This window comes from Enhydra lutris, unplaced genomic scaffold, assembly GCF_002288905.1.
Source record: "Enhydra lutris kenyoni isolate GAN:26980312 unplaced genomic scaffold, ASM228890v2 scaffoldscaffold56, whole genome shotgun sequence".
In the NCBI taxonomy this organism is placed as follows: domain Eukaryota; kingdom Metazoa; phylum Chordata; class Mammalia; order Carnivora; family Mustelidae; genus Enhydra; species Enhydra lutris.
In genome coordinates, this window is record NW_019154140.1 from 3,464,761 (window position 1) to 3,472,076 (window position 7,316).

The following is a 7,316-nucleotide window of genomic DNA, read 5'->3' on the forward strand; positions in this document are numbered from 1 at the left end:
AGCTTTCCACTTCTCTTCCTAGAGTCAGAGCAGAAGTGACCATTTGCACACCTCTGTCTCAGAACAGAGAGATCACTGTTCTTCACTGAGCTTCCCAGGCCACAATGTCTCCATTTCTTTCTGTGCTACTGAAACTGCAGCATCCTGGGTTGTGTGCCCCATGGCAGGACTCTCAGCCCTTGCTTCCAGGTCTGGGCATGTCTTTGTCATTTGTGCTTCTAGAACTGCAAGCTGCCAGTTTGCACGTGTGCCCCCGAGTTCCAGGTTTCAGCCTTGAGGGGCTGCCCTAAAGTACTTTCCCCACTGCTATTAGTCTGCGAGTCTGTGCCCAGTCCCCAATGTGGGAGGCTTTTGTGGTCTGGCGCAGGATCCTGGAGGCTCCCTCCCCCTTCTGTTATCTTCTGATATCTGCCTGAAGAATCATGGTTCCCTGCTTCATACCCCAAGACCACCTCTGGAGATGTTCTGTTTGTAGAGATCCAAATATATCTTCTTACATCTCAGGCTGATTTCGTGGGTGTTCAGGATGGTCTGGTAGATATCCAGCTCAATTTAGGGGACCAGCTCAATCCCAGGACCCTGGGATCATGACCTGAGCTAAAGGCAGACGATTAATGGCTGAGCCACCCAGGTGCCCCTAAATTACCGCATTTAATTCTCACATTAACCACTGAAGGTAAATATGGTTAATTTTACTTAACAGATGAGAAAAACTAAGATGCAGATAGGTTTATTAATTTGCCCATGGTCAAAAGGCTGACAAATAGACTTAAGATTTGAACTTAGATTTATTTAATTCCAAAGCCCCATTAATTCCCATTATAATCTTCATTAAGATCCATTCAAACTATAGTATCCCTTTCAAACAGGATCTTTTGGTGAGGATGATCTGAAGAACATTGTAAAACTGTTCAGATGCTTGATTTCTAGTAACTCTTCTCTCTCAAGAATCTGAGCCAAATAATTTCTAACAGGTGTCTGGATGGAATTTACAAGTTACATCTTATGACTGAAACAGATAAGGTTGAATTAAATGACAGAGCATTCAGTTCATTGCCAAGTTTTCTGATTTAAACTACATTTATAAACCCACAACACAGATTTGTCCTGACACAATTTCCAGCATTGGAATTGGCTTATTTCATGACTTCACTTTTCCTGGGGGAGGGGAAAGAACTGACCTCTTTTGAACACACCCCAGGTAAATGTCAAAGTGTGGGATAGTTAAGAATATTCAAACAAGGGAAAAAATGATCCGTTAATGGACAGATTTTTAAAGCATAATTTGAATAGGGGCTCTAGAAATGACTATATTTTGAAGAAACCATCCAAATTTTATTATTTTTAAAAATCGTCATCAAGGTGAGCAAACTGTATTGTGATAGACAAGCACTGATTCTGTAAACATGTCCCTTGAACACTATAAACCTTAGTTTCTTATCCTCCAAACAGTAATACGTCACAGAGTTTTGAAGAGGATGAACTAAAACTCTTTGTGGAAGAATTCTGTAAACTGCAGTGATTTGTGCAGATCTGAGGTAATATCACAGGTGTGGGCACCCATCCCCTCAGTGTCCACCTTTCAATGGAACCCACTTGGTTTGCCTTCAGCATCAGCTCTGGGCTGAGGCTACCATTGAACACAGTTAGGCTGTTTGCTCCCAATTTCCTCTCTTCTGAGCTCTATAAACTACAATGTTAACAGATTTCACTTTGAATAGGAGTTCAGATTCCTTAGTTTAAAGCAAGTGGCTAAGTTGTCTGAAATCAATGGTGGTAATCCCTTGGAGATGCTGGGCCAAACTTATTTCTCAAAGTTTTCTCTGCTCTAGCATTCTTAAATTATTTCTTTCCTTTTATGATTGCTTTAGCAGCTTCTCTTATCAGGACTCTCTCATTGTGCCAGTAATCCACCACCTTTCAAAAATCCTGAAGTGTCTTCAGCATTTCAAAGAAAGCTGACAGGCACACCTGAGCCCTGCACTTCTAGATCTTCCCAGCTGTATTTGGATGCAGTCAAGAAAGCCACTTTTAAATCAGGGTGTCACTCCAGTCTTGCCTTTTAGGAAGAGCCTACCTTCCTATACCCATGGAATCCAGGCAACACCTCAGCCATACCATGGTCATTTCAACAATGACATATTAAAACAGTATTGTGGTTTTCCATTCAGAGTATAGACTTATTTGCTTTGAATACCTTATTTTATCTGGATAGTCCAGGTGACTTCAACCTAACCACCCGGGAAAATGTCTGCACTTAAAAATAGTCACTCTTGACTGAACCAAAATGTGTAAGGTGAGACAAAGAGCAATAACCAATTCAGGAAAGACAACTCTAACAATCACTATTCAGATTTTATAATGATTAAATTACTATAAAATTGCCTTTGAACAAATTAAAATGTTCTTGAATTTGAAGAGAAATATTTAGAATTTTCAATATGCCAGAAAACTAGGAGGCTCTGTCATTTGCATATCCAGTGGTCTCTTTCCAGTGGAGACAGACTGTATCCACTTTGTGTCTCATCAGTCTACTCTCCTGTCATTATTACTGCCATGCAGAGATCTCCTCATCTCTTCCCAGGATAACTGCAGTGCAGTCTTAACTGATCTTCCTTTCACCTGTATCCAATGCAATCCATTTTCTATATTTTTATCAGAACAGTCTCTCTAGGGTCTAAATCTGAACATGTTACTTCACTCTTTCAGTTACCACTTATTGCTCACCAGTGGTGTTTTATTTTTTTGTTTAAAGATTTTATTTATTTACTTGAGAGAGAGAGGGAGAGCATGAGTAGGGTGAGGGGTGGAGGGAGAAGCAGACTCCCAACTGAGCCAGGAGCCTGATGGACATGGGGCTTGATCCTGGGACCCTGGGACGATGACCTGAGCCAAAGGCAGATGTTTAACCAAATGAGCCACCCAGGCGTCCCTCACCAGTATTTTTAATAATATTGTCTACTACTTCAGTTTCCCAGTAGCTTTACAATAAAATTTCCTCACTTGCTCATGTTGCAATTAAATTGGGCAACCCCGGCTGGCTTTCCATACAGTGACTTGAGGTTTCAGACATATTCCATTTAAGTGAGTCCTTGACTCTGGGATCTTGGTCTTCTGTGTATCCAGCTGGCTGGTGAGGAAGGAGAGAAGGCAAGGAAGATCCTATAGGAAGTTTTAGGAACATATATGGAAGTGACATATATCACTTTTTGCATTCCCCTGGGCAAAATTCTGTTGCAGGGTCTAATTGCAAATTATGGCAGAAAATGTCATTCAGCTCTGTGTGCATAAAGAACAGGGAACAATTTGGGAAATTTCTAGTCAGGGGAGTATTTACAAAATATAGACCTAATCAGGTCTCACACCTGGAAGTTCCAGCTCAGTGGTTTGAGGATGGAACTAAAGCTGAGCTGAGTTTTGATTTCTCTTGGTGATTTCCTAACAAACATCAATTCTGATAAAATGCTGAATCCTGTCTCATACTCAAGACCCTCTGACTTCTTTTCTGCTTTTTTCCCCCAATGTCCAATGGGTCTAATCATCTAGCCATGTTTAACTACTCACTGCTCTTCTAATGAGCTACTACACCATTTCACTCTGCTTTTGCTCATATCTTCTGTTTTGAATCCCCCCTTTTCCACCATGACCCCCAGGATAAACTCAAGTATCACCTCTTTTAATAAGTCTTTCTTCACGTTCCAAAGAAGAACTCACTGCTCCTCTACTGTGTTCCTATATGACCTACATTTTATCTATTCTAGTATCTTTAACATTCTATTCCTCTATATATTTACATGTCTGTATAACAACGTCCTTGATTCTGCCTATAAGGACAACTTGAGGTGGTGAGAGGAATTATACATTAATTGCATCATACTTTCTAACTCAATAAAATTTGAATGAATATGTATATAAGGAGTGAGGCAATGTATTTAGAATTGTTTCATTTATGTAGCGTGGCATGCTCAAATTCTCTGATCTCTTCCATTATGAACACTGTAGGGGAATGGCCTGTGACAATAAAATCAGTTAAGTTAGGTAGGAGACAGGATCATTACTTACATTCTGTATGGGGAATGAGGGGAATATTAATCGGGGTTCTCCACAGGGTCAGAACCAATAGGATGTGTAGATACAGATATAGGAGATGCAAATAGATATCGATATAGATGAAGGTTATTATGAGGAACTGTCTCATGAGATAATGGAAGCAAAGAAGTTCCACATCTGTCCTCTGCAAACTATAAACTCAGAAAATTCAGTCTGAGTCTGAAGGCCTAGAAACCAAGGGAGTCAATGATATAAATGCCAATCCAAGGACTAAAGAAAATGACATGTCCCAGCTCAACAGTGAGGCAGGGAAAAAAGGACCAAATTCCACCTTCCTTTGCCTTTTGTCCTTTTCAGGCCTTCAATGGATCAGATGATACACAATCATATTGGGAGGGCAGTCTACTTTACTGAGCTCACTAATTCCAATGCAAATCTCACGCAGAAACAAGCTCCCCGAGACACACACAGATACACTGTTTAATCATAGTCCACTCAAGTTGAAATATAAAACTAACCATTGACAAGGGGTAAGGATAGCAAGTTTTTTTAAAATCTCATTAAAAAGAAAGGCCACAATCAAGCCAGAAAAATGTATCCAAATTCTTCCTCAAGTATGAGAGTCTCAAGACAGGTACCAAGAGTCAAACCAGCACAAAGCATGAGAGATAATTTTAAAAAGAGGAGCAAATCAGAGTGGCAGCTGGAAGTCCACCAGTCTCATTCCTGAGATGGGATGTTATATCCTTGCCCAACTTTCAGCTACTTCTACTACATATTTGCATTGACTGGGTAGACAGTTACATAATCACTGATTGTGTATCCTGAGATACCAGACTTTCAGGAAAAAAAAAATACTACTTCATTCTACATAATTTTGTGAGGTTGCAGCTCTATGAGGGAAGACTCCAAGCACTCAGTGAATCCATGGGCAAGACTGAACAGAGTGAAGAGAGATGATGCAACTGCTTTGCAAGATTTTACGAGTTTTCTGAAAGCCAAAATTGGAAAATAAACACAAGTCAGGAACTCTAAAATTCAAATACTGTGATTATAGCTGTACTTCTGTAACTTGTATCTCTGCATTCCTTAGAAGCCTATTTACACGTTGAAAACATCAATTATTCCTCCCATTTGAACTACATAGTTCTTGTAATCAATTGCTTTGAGTCAATGTTTAGAATTATTCATGAAAGAGTTATATTTTAATGGCATTTGATGAGAACCAGCAGCAGCATCCATTAATTTGATTAGTTTTGTATGGGCTGAAAGAGAAAGCTGGCACATAGCCCTAAGTGAATCAATAGTGTGGGATCTAAGTGTGAGTATCCAAGCCAGCTTCACCAGCCTGGAATCCAGCACAGAATGGTGACTTGGGGGGGAGGGCAAAAATGAGGGAAGACATGTCTCCTGTCCTCTCTATCTCCTTGCCTTTTTGTCATCAGTCACATCTTACCTCAAGGCAGTCTAGTAAGCTATTTTCCCACTCCATCCCACCCTCAGCCCTACTCTCTGCTGTCCCTTTCTGAAGGACAGAACAGAGACATTTTTTTTTAACCTAAGTTTTTAAATATGTGTCACAGCCCAAGCCCCAAAACAGAGTAATAAATCTGGACATTGAGGAAACCAGGAACCAGGGCCAAAGATTTAATTTCTCTGTATGGTTCATCCACTTGAAAAGGTCAAGGAATAGCTGTCCAAGAAGGCAAAAAATGCTCTTTATCCAAGTGACCCAGTGGGAGGAGTGGGGTGGGGGAGATAGCAGACACTGCTGAGCTGTCAAGGTACTATCATGGTTCCAGAGGAACCTGATGAATTTGAAGCAAAAAAACATTCCTAGAAGAGGCCCAAAGGAGGAGCACAGTGACAGCCAGAGCTGAGGAATTGAGGAATTTGTATTTTGTGGGCCACTGGGCCTCCATTTAAGTGGTGCGGGATTCAGGGCAGGATCCCAGTAGAGCTGGACTGCAGACAGGAGACCAAGGTGTATTGTAGCCCCGCCCACCAGACACACCATATGGGGCAACATAACAGGTAAATACCCACCAAACTCCACAAACAGGAACAAATCTTACTACTAAGGATGGGGCTCTAGAGACTTTGCTGGATTTGGTAGAGGTCACTGGTGACTAAACAAAGCTGAACCTACAGATATAATAATGTTCTTATGTTCCCCCCAGGCCCCCCAAAAAGAAAAGAATTGAAATAATGACAGAAAACAATGCCTTGCTAAGGCAGGAAAGATAGTATTTGCTTTTACAACAGGGTACTTTCAAAAAACAAAACAAAACAAAAGCAAGCACAGAAATCATTTCAGTACTTCTCATAACATAATTAAATGGTTATTTAAATGCGTGATCATATGTTTAAAGTATATTTCTTTCTCTAGTTTTATAGGCTGACTCCTATCTCTCTGCTCCTCCTCTCAGATGGGAGAGGTGGCCAGAGGTCAGACTGTTGACCACAATGACTCTGTATTTTCTTCCGAAGATAGAGAAACTTCTGAAGAATTTTAAGTAGGAAATGGTACCAGTAGATATAGTGTATTTCTAAAAAAAAAAAAAAAAGAAAAAAAATCACTGACCAAAAAAAAATAGATGTCAAGACCACATCAATACAATAAGATAATTAAATCAATTTAGCTTTGACTTTGGTGTCTTTAGGTCCCCTCTCCACAACTGGACAAAATTACTCACCACTTGCTTGAATGAGGATGACACACAAAACAGGCCCTGTTTCAACTGGGGTTTTAATTTTGTGTGCTAATAGGGAAATGGTGGCAAACGTGGGTGGGGCCATCCAATACAAGAACCTCAGAAAAGGCTTCTATAACTCAGATCTTTGTGGGGACTGAAAGGTTATCTGCAAAGTTTTCAACTCTTATAATGAAGTGAAATAGGTACTGTTCTTTAAAAGTTAACCTAAGCCTAGATATAAAGAAATAGTATGTCTGGGTTTACATATACAGTTGACATATAAAAAGTAGAAAGGTATTCCTGTGTTTCAGTTCCAGATCTGGGCCACTGCCTTAAAACAAAACAAAACAAAAACTTAATTCCATAAATACTTATAAAAAAAAAAAAAAAAAAAACAGCAACAATACCAACAAGTACCAATACTTCATGACTTGTGGTGAATGTGAAGATGTGCTTCCCAGATCACCTGCGAAGGACCTGCTGCCCAGCCGCAGGGGACATAGTCAGAGGTCACCTCCAGCTCTCAGCACCTCAGAGTCAACCTCAGCTACAAAAAGCTAAATTGCCCAG